Here is a 21,365-nt window from a genome sequence, read left to right on the forward strand (position 1 = left end):
AGCTGAACAAAGAAGTTTTAGTGTCAGAAGAGATGTGATTGAGTTGCCTTTCTCATTAGCAGGCAACAAAGAATCTGAACAAAGGGAGAGGGCTCTCTCCACTAATTAAGTGGCTTTTCCCTAATCTGCACAGCCCCTGAGGATCTCCTAGCCCAAGGCATAAATGAAAGAATGAGATTAAAGTCCATGATCCAATTACTTTTTAAAGGTAAAAAAAAAAAAAAAATAAACACCTTTAGTAATATAGTCTGAGCTTGTAGCCGATCTCTTAAAGAAACTGAAAAGCAGGGGCATCATTCGATTCAACTAACATTTATTTGCTTCCTCCTATGAGCCCCACTTGGTGTGAATTTCCCCCTGAGAGTTACAACAAAACTGAAAAAAACAACCTGGAACTCCTTCTACACAATGAGTTTTTCCTTGTCTTGGCTTACTAGTTGTATCTTGCAATTTATCTTACATACCTCCTCCCCAAGGAAGCTGGAGACACATCTCCAGCTTAAGGAAGACTGACGTTTCTATAACGTGTCTAATGTATTTTAATAGACAAATGCTAGGAGTATGAGACACTGAAATGCAGTTTTAATTACTCTCCTTATTAGACTGCTACACTTTGCAGGCTGTTAGCACACAGGATGGGAACTTGGTGATAATCACTTTGTCAACAATTTTCACTTTGGCGGAAATTCTTTAGTTTTGCTCTCTATACGGAGTAGTAGGGAAAAGGCAAAATAGCACTGATGAGCTACTCATGGCCCTCCACCTCGGCACTGTTTTTGCCCCATCGTCTAAAAGCCATTAGACATTACCATTTGACTACATTATTTTTTAATCTAGGTTATTTTAAAGAGCTAAATTTAAAAATGCACTCTCAAGAATGGCTGCAAAGTCTTGTGTAGCACTTTTTGCATCAAGCATTGATTTTCACATCAGTGGCATGAGAGTTAAGTGATCTGGAGTTGGGAGAGCCACCAAAACCACGTATTCAGAAAACCTAGGGGCGCCTGGGTGGCGCAGTTGGTTAAGCGTCCGACTTCAGCCAGGTCACGATCTCGCGGTCCATGAGTTCGAGCCCCGCGTCGGGCTCTGGGCTGATGGCTCAGAGCCTGGAGCCTGTTTCCGATTCTGTGTCTCCCTCTCTCTCTGCCCCTCGCCCGTTCATGCTCTGTCTCTCTCTCTGTCCCAAAAATAAATAAACGTTGAAAAAAAAATTAAAAAAAAAAAAAAGAAAACCTAGAAAGTAGACTAAGTTGTCAAACATGCAACTGGGCTTCATGCAAAGAAAAGAAATATTTTTTTTAAAATGAATGCAGTTATGATGTTTATCATCTCCCCCAAGAGGAATGGGCTATTTTATTTATCACTGCAATCTAAGTAAACAAAGTTTAATATCTACTTACTTGCTGAGCTTAAGAGGTCATTATATGGCATCCAAAAATCACTAAAAATCTCTGACTCACCTTCCTGTTGGAAAGCTGGTTCACCACACTGCATGGCTGCCACTTTACCCAATTTTTTTTTTTATTTTTCCTTTTGTCACCAGCTCTACATCAGATACTACATTTCTAATTAGGTGATGGATATCAATCAATGAATGGTTCTGGTTCTATACCCAACTTCCATGGGATTAGGTGATACAAGGGCAACACATCCATGCCACTCCGTGCTTCAGCAGAGAAAGAACTTGAACTTCGACCGAAGTTCCAAAACACTGGAATTGCTTCTCTTCTCTCTGTTATTTTTTCCCTTTTGGGCCTCATGGTGTGCAAGCTATCTGTCCCCCTCAGCCGCTTTTAGCCACTCTCGGTGTAATCTGATGATGTACACAATAGTCTTGAAGTTTTCTCCTTTAGGTTCTGGAGCACCTACAAAATTATCTTACAGCGAGTAAAGAAAACAAGGCAGAAAACACATGAATCATTTTCCAACGAAGACTGAGATAGATTATCAAAATTTTCGTTTCTGGAAGCAATCAAAATAGGAAGTTTTGGTGAGTAAGAATTTCCAAGTTTGTAATCTAAAATTATGCTTTGGAGGGGCGTCTGGGTGGCTCAGTTGGTTGAGCGTCCGACCTCGGCTCAGGTCATGATCTCACGGTTCATGGGTTCAGGTCCCACATCGGGCTCTGTGCTGACAGCTCAGAACCTGGAACCTACTTTGGATTCTGTGTCTCCCTCTCTCTCTGCTCCTCCCCCACTCACGCTCTTTCTCTCTCTCTCTCTCTCTCAAAAATAAATAAACAGGGGCGCCTGGGTGGCTCAGTTGGTTAAGCGTCCAACTTCAGCTCAGGTCATGATCCCACAGTTTGTGGGTTCCAGCCCTGTGTCGGGCTGTGTGCTAACAGCTCAGAGCCTGGAGCCTGCTTCAGATTCTGTGTCTCCCTTTCACTCTGCTCCTCCCCCACTCATGCTCTGACTCTCTCTCTCTCTCTCAAAAAGAAATAAACATTAAAAATTTTTTTAAAAAAATAAATAAACATTATAAACAAATAAATAAAATTATGCTTTGAAGAAAGTTTTTGCTGGTACAAAAAGCAACTGCTTTTATGTAAACTTAAATTCATTACTATTTGTATATACATATATTTAATGATCTATGTCACCATAGAAAAGGACTTTATATATATGTATACACACACACACACACACACACACACACACTCTACTCTCGTCCTCCATGTCTCCTGCTCACCAGTGGCTACCTGGAAAAACTAGGAGGACAAGGATTTTGTCTGTTGTTCACAGCGGCAGGCAGGGCTGCATAGAAGGAGGTCCAGAAATATTTGCTGAATGAATAAACAGAATACCTCAGTTCTCCAGCTCCAAATATTTAACTAATGTCATGTAGGGCATGATTTTCTTTCCAGATAGTTTAATCCCCTCGAATTTTAAATGACTTCAAAATATTATAATTATCTCCTTTATTTAAAAGCAAGTGTTTCTTCAAAACTCTCTCTGCTTCCCAGGCTTATTTTATTGTATTTTTTTTATTCCATTTAGGTGTTGCTTGCTGGGGTTAACAGATCCGCTGAGTGCACATCTAAGGGACAGTAAAACACTGTTAATATCTCTCCTTCAGAGAGAGAGAGGCAGCATATGACATGAATCCACAAAATTCTTTTCAAGCATAACTGAGCTGAAAAGAGGGAATTAACGTGAAAGCATTTGGTGAGGTGACTGGTGTACAGAAGACAGTTGTTGAGAATAAGAATTTTAGTCTGAATTTTGTGGGAGCAATTAATTATAGTATGAAACACATGCTGATTTCATGGCACTTACACTGACTGTTAATATGAAAAAAAAAAGATATAAGAAAACATGTTGAATAAGGATGTCGTTGAACTTTGCGGATAAACTGTCCAGTCTTAAAAATGCATTTCTCATGCATTTTCCTGGAAGACACCTGCTTGTATCTGTTACTGAAGACATGATTGAAATAACTGCAGATTCTCATTTTTATTCATATCGGTTGCTGCAGAAGGATAGAAGGGGAAATCTTTAATTATAATTTTATAAGCTATTGATTCTCCAGGATATGAGAGAAGCATGGCTCAAAACCCGAAGCACATTATATTTTCAACACTAATTTTATTTTAAAAATCAAATTAGTTTTCTAATTTCATAAGATATGATATGCCTCCATACATATGTGCCCCCCTGTAGGGATGAGGCTGTTACAAATTTAGGTTATGTAAGTATGGATGTGAATCAGTGGGGTACAGGGTACAGTACTCATCTCCTTTGTGAAAGGAAGATGATGAGGCCATTGTTGCAGAGTTTTGTGAGGATGACACAATGATGTGACACAATGTAAGACCAAAGCCTACTGCACAGTTACTAGCTCAGTACGCGGTAGTCTTCACTGTCATTGCCAAGTTTCACCACACGCCTGTAAGTTCATTAGCTAAAAAGAATGTCAGGAAATAGTCACTAAGATAGTCGAATCTTCAAATATATAAAATAAAGACTTAGAAAGTTACCAGGAAACAATCTCGAAAATTTTCAAGTGTTGCCTCTGGGAATAACAACAACAACAACAAAATAAAAACCCCTACTTCTTCCGATAATATGTTATTCTTGGCATACCATGCTCTACTTATTGGAGGACACCAAAGCTTTAATATTGTGATTACCCGAGCCCTATATTTCTACATTAGTCGTATATTTCTGCTTACGCAACTGGATGAATATTCATCACTCCTACATTAGTCCTGTATTTCTGCTTACACAACTGGATGAATATTCTTGATACATGATTCATTCAAACATTATCCCTTTTTGCCAGAAGCATGTCAATCTAAAATAGCTCATGCACTGAAAACGGTCAGCCCATTTTCCTCTCTGAAATACGTCTTTACTGGCTCAATGCCTTCCGCTTACCTACCTACAGCCATCTGTGAGAGCTGAATGGCTTAAGATACAGTGTGTCACAATTCTACGTTAGCCTGTAGTGACTCCTCTGTGTAAGAGTGATGTACACGAAGTAACAAAGATAAATGTCGAGCGTGAAAATACGAGTTTAGCGGATGTGACGATCTTCCCTGTTAACATGGTACTATTCAAGTATAAATATTAAACAATTGTAAGTCCACTACTGTGTCGTATACGGCCACCAAAGTTAAGTTTCAGATAGAACTTCGTGCGGCTACATCATGAGGGTTTCGTTTATTGACTTGGAGGGAATTTTTTGGTTTGGTTGTTTTTCTCTATATTTCTTCAAAAACAGCTCAAACCTATAGGAATGTTCTCCACCTTTCCCCATTCAGATTAATAGTAGGTATCTTCCATGGTTTCCATGGGTAAACTATGTTAAAATATCTTACACATTTTAATATATTTTATAATGAATTGAACAAAATCAGTTTTAAATATATGTAATAATTACTATAATAAAACAAAACCTTAAGAACTCTTTAATGTTTTTTTATATATTAGTAAACTATTAATTAATCTATTAATTCCTTAATTAATATATAAATAATTTCTTACATATTAACTTACATGGAAAAAATCATTTCCATCTCAGTCAAGAAAAGGTCAAATAATTCTCATTATTGTTGAAATGCTGTTCTAAAAATAATACATTCAATAGTAAACCCATAAGGAAGTTAGTAGAATCAGTTTTACATTTTCAAAACTGTGTTCTGTTTTTCTAAAAGTGTTAAAAATGATACAAATCTCATAATATGTTAAAAGTTGCCAGTTTTCGGGGCGCCTGGGTGGCGCAGTCGGTTAAGCGTCCGACTTCAGCCAGGTCACGATCTCGCGGTCTGGGAGTTCGAGCCCCGCGTCAGGCTCTGGGCTGATGGCTCAGAGACTGGAGCCTGTTTCCAATTCTGTGTCTCCCTCTCTCTCTGCCCCTCCCCCGTTCATGCTCTGTCTCTCTCTGTCCCAAAAATAAATAAACGTTGAAAAAAAAAAAATTAAAAAAAAAGTTGCCAGTTTTCATTTTTCTGGTTATACTTTTTGCAGATCTATATATAACATATAATATTGTAATATATAATATAAAATTATATAATGTATAATATATTATAATATAATATAAAATTATATATATATATACACTTTTTAATGTTTTATTTTATTTTTTGAGAGACAGAGAGAGACAGAGCACGAGCAGGGGAGGGGCAGTGAGAAAGGGAGACACAGAATCCCAAGCAGGCTCGAGGCTCAGAGCTGTCAGCACAGAGCCCGATGTGGGGCTCGATCTCATGAATTGTAAGATCATGACCTGAGCTCAAGTCGGACGCTGAACCGACTGAGCCATTAGGTGCCCCTGCAGATTTATATTAATAACAATTTGAAGTAATATCCATATTGAATAACATTTCGTAGAAATCTTTTGATGTGGCAAATGCAATTATTGCCTCTTCAGTCTGAGGACAGAGAATGGTATTGTTTCTACCATTAATTTAATCAGGAATTAGTTGTTGAGCACTAGACCCTGGACATAAGAGACTGAGTAAGACGAGGAATGCCCTCAACAAGACTGCAACGGGGTAGATGGATACTTGTTAGAGACTGACTGCGGACCTCTCACCCAAAACTCAGATGTCACATGCAAATGTCCAGTGTGGTGGCATGTGGAGGGGGGCGGGGACTTTGGGGAGGTGATTAAGTCATGAGGGTGAAGCCCTCATGAATGGGATTATAGTTATACAAGAATACGTGGGAAACTTATAAAAGGTGCCCCAGAAAACTCCTTTGCCTCTTCCACCATGTGAGGACACAGAAAACATGGCTTTCTAAAGAGCAGACCCTTACCCTACATGAAGTCTGCTGGTGCCTTGATCTCAGAGTGCCCAGGCTCCAGAACAGTGAGGAATAAATTTCTGTTGTTCCTAAGCCACTCGGTTGATGGTGAAATGGAAGCCAAGTATTGCAGAAGAAGTGAAGAATGTGGTCTCTCACTAGGGCGCGTCCGCAGTACAGAGGTGGAAGGACAGCAGGGGACGGTCAACTTTTTTTTTTTTTTAAATTTTTTTTTTTTTCCAACGTTTATTTATTTTTGGGACAGAGAGAGACAGAGCATGAACGGGGGAGGGGCAGAGAGAGAGAGGGAGACACAGAATCGGAAACAGGCTCCAGGCTCCGAGCCATCAGCCCAGAGCCCGACGCGGGGCTCGAACTCACGGACCGCGAGATCGTGACCTGGCTGAAGTCGGACGCTTAACCGACTGCGCCACCCAGGCGCCCCGAGGGGACGGTCAACTTTAAGAGGAGGATGGGGGTAGCTTTCACAGACGGCAGCGAATGCCAAATGAGTCTGGAAGGAAGAACTGGAGTCTGATGGACGGCGAGCACGAGGAGATGGTGACGGGCAGGTGAGACGGGGGTGCCTCCGGGTGGGCGGTCAGCGCAGAGGCTGAGATCTGAAGCCGACAAAAGAGAGGGGGGTCTCATCCACGTCTGGGGGCATCTGCGGCTCATCTGAGGCTACTTCTGGTCACTGGGCAGCAGACACTCGCTGTTCATGAGCTCCTCTTCCGCCTGTCCTGCCGCCCATCCGGCTCACCCGCAACCGCTCCGAGCTTCTCCCGCTCCCTGCCATGAGTGTGTTACGCTTACAGTCACAACCTCTTCTTGAAAGTCCCGCCGAGACAGATTTCATTTCACGTCTGTCTCCGAACGACAGCCGACTTTAGTTCTGGACGCCCCCTACCTCTTCCAAACTCTGGCCCTGTGACAGGGAATGAAATGTCTCTTCGTTTTCAGAGACACGATTTGATGAAGTATTAGAGTGATAACCGACTAGATCAGACCCCTTTAAAAGGACACTTCTAAAGCCACAAATCACTTTTGAGACAAACATCGCAAGTGCGCAATGGCCGCGGCAAGAAGGAGGGCGGAAGGAGGGCGATGTGAGAAATCCACTTGTTTGGATGAGCACAACGACTCTGCTTCTTTTTATTACACTCTAACTCCTAATACGAGACTTCAAAACGTGAATGGTGACCATACCGAAGGCCTGAAGCATGCAGCAATGCAGGGCCCTCCGGAAGGAGGTCAGAATGACCAAGGTCATCTCTCACCAAGGGCCCCAAGCAGGGACAGCAAAGCCTATGTCTGCATACGTGGACATAAGAATGCACTTCCCCGGGGCGCCTGGGGGGGCTCAGTCGCTTAAGCGTCGGACTTCAGCTCAGGTCATGATCTCACAGTCTGAGTTCGAGCCCTGCATCGGGCTCTGTGCTGACAGCTCAGAGCCTGGAGCCCGCTCCGGATTCTGTGTCTCCCTCTCTCTCTGCCCTTCCCCCACTCACGCTCTGTCTCTCTCTGTCTCTCAGAAATGAATAAACATTAAAAAAAAATGCACTTCCCAAACGTTTACACCCAAAAACCTCCTCTACAACCATGACTGTCCTCATCGTGGGCAAACTCTTAAAGGCTAACGCTACTGCAAAAATAAACAAGAAGAATAACAGGCGTGTAGAAAGCAACTGTTGATAGTATCACTATCTGAATTCTCAACAAGTCAGGTTAAATTTGCATGTGAAAGAGTCTCTGGGTGGTGATACTGAGGGACAGAGATGAAGTGACCAAGCACTGTCACTGTTCCAGACGGTTTATAATTAACACGTGATGGAAAGAGACTTGGTTTTCTGTTCTGAGTCGTACACAGCAGCCAGGCAATTGGCTCTTGGCTCAGATCACTGCCCCAGATTATCAGCATTTCCCACCTTGGGAACAAATAATGACTCATTTGAAATATACCACCCAGTACAAGCACTGAATTTTGTCCAATACGCTCCCAGAGGACAATACATTAAGTTTATTTATAACAAGAATAAGTTTGCACTATGGTTTAGACGAAATGTTCATGGAAGTGAAAAAGCAAACCGTCCTCCACATCGTTTTGTGACATACATTCTGCATTTCCACCTCTTTCCTCCCCCCCACTTATTTTTTTTTTAGAAAACAAATCATTTTAAATGTGGTAACAGCCCAATCTTTACAACAAAATAAACACTGAGTTGATATTCCCTGATAGGCTTAAAAAAGGCAACGGATTTTTTTTTTTAATCAGGATACCATATTTAAGTTATGTTTGCATTTTTTAATTTGAGTTAAGTTATTCATTTGTCTTTTTTGAAATTCTGGATCTCGCAAAGTAAATCATATAATTGGGCACATTTCTAAAAGTCCCCTAAATATAACATATGGCAAGAAGGACATTTTCAGAATCGGAGTATCTCTGATTTACATTACTTTAAAAATGCATTCTATAATAATTTGTGACTATATTTTCACAACTCTCGATTCAGGTGTTGGCTACCACTGCTTGCCAGATGTTGTGTTAAATCATCCTAACAAAAGCAGTATGGAGTATTTTTAAATTCTTTCTTTCTTTCTTTCTTTTTTTTTTTTTCAGAAACTGAGACTTCGAAAGGTTCAGTAACTACTTTAGCTTCCACCGTAACATAATGAATGGTTTTGGACTTAGGGCTTTCTGATTCCAAAATCTGTGGTGGTTACCATAATCCCTCACTCTGTCCAGTGAATAATAACCATAAATGTTGATTAGTTACGAAGCATCACACAGCGCTCCTAAGCACTTGACCCTATTAACTCATGTAACCCACACAAAAACCCTATGAGATAATCCTGGGTGCTGATGCGGTGAACAAGCACTGTCACTGTTCCAAATGGGTTATAATTAACACGTGACACAAAGAGACTTGGTTTTCTGTTCTGAGTCGTACACAGCAGCCAGGCAATTGGCTCTTGGCTCAGATCACCGCCCCAGATTATCAGTATTTCCCATCTTGGGAACAAATGATGACTCATTTGAAATATACCACCCAGTGCAACCACTGAACTTTGTCCAATGTGAGCCCAATGGACAATACCTTAAGTTTATTTATAACAGGAATAAGTATACAATATGGTTTAGAGAAAATGATCGGGGGAAGTGAAAAGCAAACCGTCCTCCACATCGTTTTGTGACATACATTCTGCCTTTCCACCTCTTTTCTTACTTTCTCTCTCTCTCTTTTTTTAGAAAAAGAAATCATTCTTATTATTAGACCCATTTTACAGATGAGCAAACTAAGGCACAGAGAGGTTAAAGGACCTGTCGAACAGTGCAAAGCTGGAAAATGAAACAACTGGGTTGGTTGGCAACCCCATAAATCTGACTTTAGACAGCTCCTCCCCCCCACCCCCACCCCCACTTAGGGACTATGCTACAATATTAGCAAGTGAATATATATTACCTGTTATTAAAGATTTTGTTTCACCTAAACGCAAACACTTTATTCATGTAATAAGCCATTGCCCTTTCAAAAATAATCATATCCAATTCCTGGAGAATAATCTGCAAACCAGTGTCATTGTATGGTCCCGGTTATATAACAACTTTTAAAATTTTAGTGAAAAGGTCTTTTTCCATCTTACTAAATATATTCGTTAAGATTCTCATTTTCAATCTTTTAAACACACTAACTGTATTCCATTAGCAAAAAAAGAATGGCTATATGAGGCACTGAAGAGGTTTCGGTAAAAAGGAATTTAATATAGTAAGCTAAATGAATAATCTCTGGTTGAATTTCTCCATTATCTCTTAATGTCCTGAAATTAAACTGTATACAAAAAGTATCTAATGTATCTTTTCTCCCCCGAGTGTAAATACCCAAGCGTAGTCTAATAAAGTGTATCCAGGAGAACAGAAGCAGACATCTAACACCCATAGTTGGTGGGGACTGGTGTGCACAGTATGTGTGAGAAACATGGTTGGTTGTTGTTTTTTTTTTTCATGTTTAATTTACACATAATTTTCTCAAATATGAGAAATTTATTTGGTTCATGAATTAAAGTTAAGTATGATTTTATCATTTATATTTTGGGTGAATAACACACAAAATATCAAACTGTGTTGGCCAATTTAAAAAGCTGAGCACCAAATGTATGGAAGTCCTGAATCACTAAATTGTAGACCTGAATTTAATATTACACTGTATGTTAACTAATTAGAATTGAAATTAAAAAAAAAAAAACTAAAGAAAAAGCAAAGTATGATCACAACTCTTGTCCAACTTCCTCCTTGAAATATTAATCAGCCACAGATAACATCATTTTTATGGCGTTTGTAGTTAAATAATAACTTCACGTTATTATCTCACTGGACCTATAAAGTAATCTTATGAATTAGGTGAAACGGAAATTCTCTCTCATTCTGCAGATGAGGAAACTGATGCCTGGAGACCTGAGGGTCTGGTCGGATGATCCAATTAGGGTTTTCTGACACAGTATAATTCCTTTTCCATGACACCATAAACATGACAAGTCAATTACCACATGATACTTGTGTAAGTGGACACACGATCAGATATCTTGTTAGTTAAAATGGCAATAAAATTGAACCGTTTCAAAACATCACAGTAGGTAAAAATGTTTAGGCTTTCACTGCCAGATTTATATGATGATATTAAAGGGCCAAAGGACAGTGAACATTTCCAGTGACATTATTTTTACTCAGTTAAAAGAGAGGTAAAGTTCTATACTTCTAAACTCTGCCATAGGGATACATATACGCTTCCATACTAATATACACACACATACGCAACAGGTACATTTTAACCTGCTCTTTCATTTTGCAACTGGCTGCCACATAACCAGAATAAATCTAGCCATGTTCATAACCACAACACGAACACAAGTATTCTGCTTCTCTTTCATTATACATGTAGACTCTGTTGACAATCTCCATATATAACCACGTAAACAATACTGAATAGAAAATACCTACTAGTGAAGAGGCTTAGCGGCATACATCACGACAGGCATGCTTATCGTTCCGTCGATCCACAGCTCACTGAGCGACTCATAACTGAAATGTGTGCCATCACTGTTCAGATCTAAAAAAGACACACAAAGAGATAACAACGTCAGTAAAGAGTATTTCGTATCATTCATATAAGAGTATGTTTCCAACCTCCAGCTTGAAAAAATGTTTGGTGATACATCACACTTTTCTGATTTCTCCCACAATGCATAGTACAGCCACGGACACGCACTGTGCGGTCAATAAATAAGTCTGATTTAGTAGTACATTTAGCAGTAAATTGGTAGGACTTTACTGGAAGGCTATAAACTTATCAATAAAGAACAAAACAAACAAAAGGCAAATTTGACATCCTTGGATGTGGGTGGTTTTTTTTAGGGCCTATGTGCTAAACATTTATATCTTGCCCGTGTATGACATTTCTTTTAGTCCTCCTAACAAAGCTCCAACACAGGTAGTCTCCTCGTTTACAGCATTGAGGGTTCAGAATAGTACAGCAGCTGGCCCCAGACTCTGACCTCTAGAGCCATGTCCTTTCACTTATCATGGGCGACGTGTAGGAACACGTGTCGTCCTATGCTTCCTGTGCCCCCTATGTCCTACAACATGAGTGACAGATACCAAGAGATGCAAGGAAAGATGGGTCTCCTTGATCTCTGCCTCCCCTGGGGTTCTTGGGAGACAAACGTGGTCCTCTGCTCATCACCGTATGTAGACCTGCAAAGCGAGAGATCTCGTGTGAGGATGCAGGGTCTGGCACATGTAAATATTTGCTGAGTAAACGAATGAGTAAGTGGCAACAAAAGTAGGAACTGGCACATATTTTTTGTCTGAGTTCACACTTTTGTTTGATCAACCCTTTCATTTACTTGCCGACATTACCCTCCTGTCTGCAACACAGTCTCGGGAGAAAAAAAAAGCAGAATACATAATCTGAAACATCAAGTGAACTAAGGTCAAATAGCCCTCATTCAAAGAATTACAAATTCATTAGGAGTCAGTTCAATTTGCTTCAATTGGAGAGGTTCCTGAAGAACAGCAAAAGGTCAATAACAAAGAAATTTTCCAGAGACGGAAAAAGAATTCGGATCAGAAATCAGCGTGCGAACAGAACTTAACCACCTTTCCCTGCGGCCAGATCTCTTCATGCAGTCCTTCCCTTGCACAAAGACGGGGGCAAACAGAAATGGCTAAAACCCTAGGAAGAAACTGCGTGACCACAAGGAACTAGGAAAAGCTGGAGAAGCTATAGAGAAAGAGCTACGTCAAAGACCCCGATGGTCAGACCCAATTTACCCCACTGAAGAAGCAGTGAGTGCTGTGGCGGACTGTCTGTCTAGAGCAGGGCCTGGCGAAGTGCAGCCTGCCGCCTGTTTTTGAGCTAAGAATGGGTCTTACATTTTTAAATCGCTGAAAGGAATCAAAAGAAGCATGCAGATTATTTGAAATTCAAATTTCAGAGTCTATAAATAAAGTTTTATTGGAACACAGCCACAGCCACTCATTTACATATCGTCTCTGGCGGCTTGGGTGCCACAAGGGCAGAGTCAAGAGGTTGTGACAAACAGCATGACTCCCAACGTCTAAAATACAGACTATCTGACCTTTTATTGAAATGGTCGGTTGGCTTCTGATCTAAAGAATTGCTCTCCTTTGGGCGGGGATGATATTAGAGAAAGATGGGTGTTTTCAGGCAGACTAGAGGTAGGGGGTGGGAATCCAATCCTCACAGAGGATGCAGACCCCCAGGGGCAATGCAACGGCTGCACCGAGTATGGCCAGGCTCCTCTGGGGACAGTGGGGCTTTTCCTTGGAGGAGGCACTGGAAAGGTTAGACCCAGCCACACTCAACCTGGCATACAGGTCGTGCCAATGAGGATGGATGAAGAAATCCGGCCACCAGGATAAACGGGCCACGGTGTTCTCAACTGGCCTTGTCTAAGGATGGATTAAGGGGCGACGGAAATAAACAGACAAAAAAGCATAAAGCCTGTCAACAAGAATCTGCTGTGATGAGCACCAGGTGTTGTACAGAAGTGTTGAATCACTAACCTGTACACCAGAAACTAATATTACACTGTATGTTAATGAACTGCAATTTAAATAAAAACTTTAAAAAAAGTAAAACATAATTTAAAAATCCTATTTAAAAACCAAAAAAAAAAAAAATCTGCTACAAAGCACAAGGAAACCATGCCGTCTTTATGAAGAGGAAACATTTACATCTGAAAGACCCCAAAGAAAGTTAAAGTGTTGTAGAACATTCTTTGGACTCTCAGTGAAGTTTGAGACAACACAGAACAAAATCCCACAGTTTTATCTTCGCAGAAATTAATTAAACCCAAATAAATGAGAAGACATTTAAGTGGCTTTCCATTTAACTACTAATTGCATCTTGGTGAAGAAAAGAGAGGTTCTGATCTCAAAGACGTGGCTCTGAACACCAAATCCACCATATTCTTGCTGTATGACCTTGAACAACTTCATAATCAAAGTCTCATTTCCATTACCTCTGAAACAGGGTTATTTTGAAAGTTGTGAGACAAAATACGCCTAAAACGTCCAGGATATTGCCTGTTACATGGGAAGTATGATATTTACTAGCTTGCTACCTTCCTTCTGGTCTAGCTCTGTTCACCTTCCCACCCTCCTGTTCTAAAACTCATCCATCCACCATGACAATTACGACCATAGGAAAACGTTGCTGGACATGTAAGTCTCACCTGCCTTTGCATTTTCTGCTTTCTTTGCATAGACTATGCTTTCTAACATTGAATCTTTTCTCATCTCACTGGTAAACTGCTATTCACTTGAAAAAAATGTTTAATTCAGAAGTGAATTTTGTAACCATTCTTAATTCCTTGGGCAGAAATATACAGGCACAACCTTTTTGTGCAAAAATCTGTTATTATTAAGTCATAGTGTATTATCTGTTAACATCTGTCTTGCCCAGGATGCTGTATCTTGGTCATTTTCATTGGTAAGATATGATGTGATAGCAAAATGACCAACTATAGCCTCCTGGGGAACACAGACATGTAAACACACACACACACACACACACACACACACACACACACACACACACACACCACATACATTCCTGCCTGCCTATTACTGGCCTAGTGTTGGAGACCACATCCGAGTCATCTGACACTTACTGAATAGATATCACCTTCCTCATGCCAGCTGCAACCTGAGTGTAATGGCGACTTCAGAAATGTCTGGTGCCCAAACACTGGTTATTTGTTGAAAAAGTAAGTGAAGAATGAGTGCAGGAAGAATGCAACAGCAAACCTAATAAGGATCTGATATGTAAGAAATGGACACTTAGCAAGTTCTCAGTGACACTGACTGCTTAATTACCCTGGAAATCCATCTGGAAATAGACACAAAGTAGTATACATCTCTTCATCTTATAGATTTGGGCAAAAGAGCTTTCGAAGTAGATTTCAATGACAATCTTCCCAATTTCCCAAACATCTACTATGTACCAGACTCCAGTGGGTACAGCCTCTAAGTCAGCTATTTCCATTTTTATTCTTTTTCAGAGGAGGAAGTTGAAGGGGAGCAAAGAGTGGGAAGCTTTTTCTTGACTAAAGTCACACAGTGAGTGGAAACTTAAGTATATCAAAGTCTAGGCATTTCCACATTAAAACTCCTTTTTGGTCTCTACTTTGTTAAAAGATGCTCTTAACGGAAGACTTCTTGTATAAACAGTCAATAAGTGACAGTTGTTGTTACTACAATTATTATAACCCAACAAAAGGGAAACAGTTTATCACTATGGAATGTTACAATGTGAAACTTGTATTATGCTTTGTTTGCTGTAAGTATCGAAGTTATGCTAACATAAGGATCTGTGTCCATAAATGCAGAATACGAAAAGCTAAGAAGGCTCATCAAAATTATGAGCAATTTCATGTAGAATAAATAATAAATATTGGAAGATAGTATGGTCAAAGCAAGACCGTGTGATTATAGGTAACTTATTTGAAATTCATCCATTTATTTGAGAAAAGTGCAAACATGCATGAGTTCAAATTTATATTTTAAAAAAGCTGACATGTATACATTTCTAAGAGTGGTGGTAACATGCCAGACTTCTCCACATTTGAAATCTCACTTTTTCCCTGAGCAGGAAAATACTTACTGCTGTTTTAGTAAGAGCTATTAGTTTGTCTATTTATTTTGCTATTGGAAATGGAAACATTTAGAGGAGGATTTAAAAAACAAGGATTACTGGAGCTAAGTTCTCTCTGAAATGGAGTCATTTAAACTATCTACTCGACTTTTTTTTTTTTTTTAATTTTTTTTTTCAACGTTTATTTATTTTTGGGACAGAGAGAGACAGAGCATGAATGGGGGAAGGGCAGAGAGAGAGGGAGACACAGAATCGGAAACAGGCTCCAGGCTCTGAGCCATCAGCCCAGAGCCCGACGTGGGGCTCCAACTCCCGGATCGCGAGATCGTGACCTGGCTGAAGTCGGACGCTTAACCGACTGCGCCACCCAGGCGCCCCTCTACTCGACTTAAAATAGAGTTTACCTTCACATTTGCCAATTAGGATAAGCAATCAACACAAGATGATACTGACTATGGTACTCCTGCAAAAAAAAAATTACACACACACACACACACACACACACACACACACACGTGTGTGTGTGTGTGTATGCATACCGCATATAGGGGGCGTGCTATTTTAACAGAACCACAGCAAAGATAATGATGAAAGTTCTTACCCAAAAAGGGAGACAGTATTGGACAAGAGCAACAGCTGAAGCTCAAAAACATGTTGACGCGTGCTCAGACAGGACCTGATATCCACGCCAGCAGATGCCCAGGTCACAGACCATCTGCATCTCCAACTTTAATCTGAAGGCAGTTCTAACCTGTGTCACTTACTTATGAAGCAATTAGTATTCTCTTATGGTCATTGCATTACAACAGAAGAAAGTCACAAAAACTTAAAGAAATCTGTTTGTTTACTTATTTTTGATAGAAAGAGGGGAGGGGGCAGAGAGAGCAGGAGAGACAGAATCTGAAGCAGGCTCCAGGCTCCGAGTTGTCAGCACAGAGCCAATGCGGGGCTTGAACTCACAAACTGCGAGATTATGACCTGAGCTGAAGTTGGATGCTTAACTGACTGAGCCACCCAGGTGGCTGTAAAGAAGTCTGTTTAATCAAAAGCATCTTCTAGGAGGCTCCTGGGTGTCTCAGTTGGTTAAGCGCCCAACTTCAGCTCAGGTCATGATCTCACTGTTTGTGAGGTCAAGCCCCGAGTCAAGTTCTGTGCTGACAGCTCAGAGCCTGGAGCCTGTTTCAGATTCTGTGTCTCTCTTTCTCTCTGCCCCTCCTCTGTTGGCGCTCGGTCTCTCTCTGTCTCAAAAATAAATAAACATTAAACATTTTTTTTTTAAAGGCATCTTCTACCAAAGAAAGTACAGAAAAGTGATCTTGATTATACAACCATGAAACCTAATCATCCAGGAATCAGGAGCAGCTTCTTCTGTGTGAGCGGGTGGCTTTTCTCCCATACAAATGATTATGCCCAGACACCTACATCTGATATATACATGGTTTAGGCGCACTAATGGTTATACCCAGCATACATGGTGATATTCCGGATGAAAATACACATTTTAGCTAGGTTTCCCACTATATAAAGGATAATCTGATGGGTATTTTTCCTTCTCTGTTAAGACTCTAAAATTAATTTTCATGGGAACTATTTTATTTTTCAATGTTCATTTATTTATTTTGAGAGAGGGAGAGAGAGAGAGAGCAAGAGAGAGAGAGAGAGAGAGAGCAAGCAGAGAAGGGGCAGAGAGAGAGGGAGAGGGAGAATCCCAAGCAGGTTCCACACTCAGTGCAGAGCCCGATGCAGGGCTCAAACCCATCAACCATGAGATCATGACCTGAGCCGGAACATTGAGTCGGATGCTTAACCGACTGAGCCACCCAGGTGCACGAATTAACTATTTTAGTAAGTGCTGTGGACAGCTACAGTGTTAAGGTCGGAAATAATAAATCAAAAAGAATGATAGCCTTGGCAAGAAAGGCTCAGGCATAGCCAAAGTAGGAGGTATATTTTTATTTCTAAGTTTGTTTTAACTTGCTACTGGGTAGGTTTATATGTGTTTACATTTGTAATGAGGTAACTGTCACTTCATGTTTATATTTATTGGCTATTAAACTTTAAAGACTAGTTGCACTGAAAATTAACTTCCATGCTCATTCGACATTTGCTTTCCTGATGTGCCAATTAGTCTTTATATTAATTTTAAGTAAGGACTGTTAAATTAGCTAGACAAAAATCAGTAGATTTTCTCATATGCCATTTACAAAACAGACAGCAGCTTCTAACTCTATTTAAATTTTAAATCTGACTCCAATATTATCTGATTGGGTTGAGACATCCAGTTTGGCAAGCTGTGGATAAAGGGCTCTCTTGTGAATCAAAGCTGTCATGATGGTAGAGAAGTGACCAAGCCTTTTGAAGGAGGGGTGCTGTGGAGGTTAGCTAATGCAGAAAGGCGATCTAAAGTTGAGGCAAAGCACCAATAGAGGGGAGGTGGGAAGCATTTTCTATCGGCATCTTCCTGAAAAGAAAAAAGCCTTTCAGAGACTTTCATCGCCCTTTGTAATCACACTGAAGATGAGAGCTAAGGTAAATTGAAGAAAGAGATACTTGGGAAAACCCTCCCCAAAGGCTATCGAACAATGGAGAATCTCCTTATTTGGGCCATTCCAAGCTCCTCCTCTCCTCTCTCTTCCATCCTCCCTCTCCTTCTCCTCTCTTTTCTCGTCTTTCTCCTGGTCCTTTTTAGCAGGAGCAATATCACAGTCATTACTCACGAGCCTACCTCTGTGCCAAGCACATTGATGGGTACTTTACATGCATCTTTGTTTTCTTTTTCAGTTTTCCAAAACTGTTGCTACTGGTATTTCACAGAAGCTGAGCTTCTTCCAGACTGAATTTCTCAGCCAAAGAGCCACTGAGTGGCAAAGGTAGAAACCAAACCCCAGTTGAACGGATTCTTTTCGTGAGAAAAGTTAAGGGCTCTGTGCAAACGCAGAACTCACTGCGACACTGCAGCCCCTGAGCATGTAAGGAATCATGATGGAAACTGGCAGCTGGATTGTTATCCTTCAGAACCTACTTCCATATCAGAGAGCTACTCAATTAAACATTCTTAAATCACAGCAACAGAATAGGTACTTCGAGAGCAAATGGAATTAATGTCTGAATCTTCATGTTAAAAAGGATCATGAGCACTACCAACGTTCCAGTTAATTTACGGATGATAAAAGGAAACAAAAATAAAATAATGGTTACCAGACCAAGAGGTGTCTAGATTGGAAGGAGTGGCTAAAATTTAGGGTTTTTTTTTTTTTTTTTTTTTTTTTTTTTTTTTTTTACCAAACTACAACAAAATTAGCAATCTATGAATATCTCAGTCATTTGATATCTGCTAAGGATTCCAGACATAAAGCCCAAGGAAAGCAAACTTCAAAGTCATCTTTGAAGCCCAAGAAACAAAAGAAAAGAAAAAAAAAAACAAGCTTCATTGTCTTCTTAAAACCTCATAGAACCTACTACTGGAATGCGGAAGCTTTCGACTGGAATAGATCAACAGAGACAAAATCTGCATTTGTATCTAAATAAGAAAGCCTTCCTTAGGACTTCTAATGCCGTCTGCTGGAGTGCATGGTAACTTTCCAGGACTGAGAAGCCAGTGCACAAATTTTCCTGAAACCTGGAAAGGCCTTGGTTTCCTGGAGGCACGGTAATGAGGAAGGCAGCCAAGAGAACACAGAAATGATTAAAGTTGGGGTTTTCTCTTTTCGCCTTACCAGCCTGGATAGTTAGATGGCTATCATCATGAATGCCTTTGGACACTTTCCTAGTTTTGCGTTTGAAAGGAAGTGATTTAGGACTCTGAAATCACACAGTTACCTCACATGGATATTACAGTTTTCAAAATGATGACGGTTTACTAGTATTTTGGGTGAAGAGACGTCTCAGGTACATTTTGCAGTCAGAACATTTACACATTTCACAAATGCTCTTGAAGTCTTTGGAAGTGATAACACTTCCCTTAATGTCACAGAAAGACAAATGCATAAGCATTCCTTAGTGCTGATACTCAGCATTCTCTTGACTAAGTAAGGAAGACTACAGCAAACGTTGAGGGCAATAGGATACTGTGCTCTTGGGGCAGAAAGAGGACGTCCTCATGGCTTAAAGTGGCAGCAAGGTTTGTTTATGGCAAAATGTATTCAGGATTTCAGTGTGTGGCTTCACGCAGATGTCTCTGGGCAAAGCCCCTCTCTACCCTACACATTTAAGCAAGGAAAGTATCACCCAAAATGTGGATAAAAGGAGGGACTTCCACTACATTAGAGAAAGTAGGTTTCCAGTCCACCTACAAATTGATATCGAGGACAGGATTAAGAAACTAAGGACAAGCAACAGTCCTGTGGTATGGGGCATACAAGCTTTGGAAAGGAACTTCCCCCATATAAAAATGCACCATATGTGCATATTATTAAGCTGCTCTTAAGCTATGCATTTATACAATGAATACACTCATTAAGATTATCAACCTCTGGGCAGGGATCCGCTGAATTCCACAAGCATACAGCTGGTTGATGAATGCAGAAACACGCTAGTTGGAAGCCTCACCACTAACCGCCAGGGCCAGTGGGTCGAATGCATCTTTTACACATCGCCTCTTCCCCAGTCCATAGCTCCTGAGTATCAATCTCAAAACTATGGTCTCCATCTCAAAAGAGTGGAATTGGAAGCAACAGACCTCCAGATGCTCACACCATTCTCAGACCCAGTAATGTGAAGATGGAGTCTCAACAGTGTTTCTTCACGTGCGCAGCAGGCTTGCAGCTTGAAAGCACTGAACACTATTCACCTATCCTGCTTAAAATACTCAGTCTCCTTCATTAGCAATTCCAGGGTAGGTGGGATCTCTCTGGGTCAAGGTCAAGCTGCAGCAGCCTGTGCCCAAAGGCCCAGGTGACAGCCAGTTTCACAGTCCTCACCTTTGCTCAGGCCTAACAATAGCCCTGCTCTCAACAGCCGACTGACCTCCATGACATTGACTCCTTGATGCTGGGGAACATGCTTCACAAGTATCGACAGCAGCTCCAGGCCACGAATCTGATGGGAGAGATCCCCAAACAGAAAAACAAACGCAGGCAGGAGAGGGAGAAATAATCTTCCCAATTAGACAGGCTACTTTAACCTAAGCCAAAGCCAAGGGCAACACAGGCGCCTGAAGAATTGCCTGACCAGAATGTGAAAGCATTTTCACAAGGCAGATCCCACATTCCATATGGTCTGGGGTGCTGGAAACATGGGGCCCAAATGGGAAAAAAGAAATGTAAAGGGCTTAAAATATATCCTAAATGGGAAATAAATATATACTAAATGGGTTCCACTCAAAGTTCTCAACCTGGTAACATGGCAGCAATATGGTGAACTCTCCCCTTTGGAGAGAGGAGACAAAATGCATTATAAAGAGCTTTTTGCCCCAGATGCGATGAGTGTATAGTGCCAATATTAACTATTAGAAGATTGTTCCCAACTGAGTTTAAGCCCACAGCATGCAGACTCTGGACCACTGGCACCGACTGGTGGGCATCCTCATCAATGCCAAGTTTTAATCTGTCCGTCTTCCTTCCCTCAATGAATACTTGGTGCTGAATGAATTCCAGGACTGAGGTTCTGTTAAAAGTGCAATCACTTGGTGCAAGAAAGTTGTACAGGCAGAGAAATGTGCACATGCTAAGAGACACGGTAAGCTGCAGGAGAGCAGAGGCTCTTTCTCACTGCTGCATCTCCAGTGCCCGGCACGGAGTCTGACACGTAGTGGGACAGTTCTCGTTGGAGGAACATCCTTACAGAAAGATGCTATCTTCAAAATAAGCCATTACTCAAGTTCAGCAGCCACCAGCAGTGGTAGGACCCTTCAGTTAATGAGAACCTTACTGCAATCAGAGTTTATTGCTTTTATTATACACTGTTAGTTACTGAGGTTCTCCCAGGAACTAGACCA

General features: G+C 40.8%; 1 protein-coding gene across 3 annotated transcripts in view; it reads right to left on the minus strand.

Moving 5' to 3' along the window:
• The window catches only part of CHRM3 (cholinergic receptor muscarinic 3), a 524,164-nt gene that overhangs the window by 364,794 nt on the left and 138,005 nt on the right, over positions 1-21,365 (minus strand). For 2 of the 3 annotated variants that reach the window (XM_086679559.1, XM_086679557.1), the window contains exon 2: positions 11,251-11,359. The gene's annotated coding sequence lies outside the window, so the exon portion shown is untranslated. Of the gene's footprint in view, positions 1-11,246; positions 11,360-21,365 lie in introns of all 3 variants that reach the window. The other variant, XM_086679558.1, reaches the window with a different exon arrangement.

This window comes from Puma concolor, chromosome D2, assembly GCF_028749965.1.
Source record: "Puma concolor isolate L17-30 chromosome D2, mPumCon1.1.hap2, whole genome shotgun sequence".
Taxonomy (NCBI): domain Eukaryota; kingdom Metazoa; phylum Chordata; class Mammalia; order Carnivora; family Felidae; genus Puma; species Puma concolor.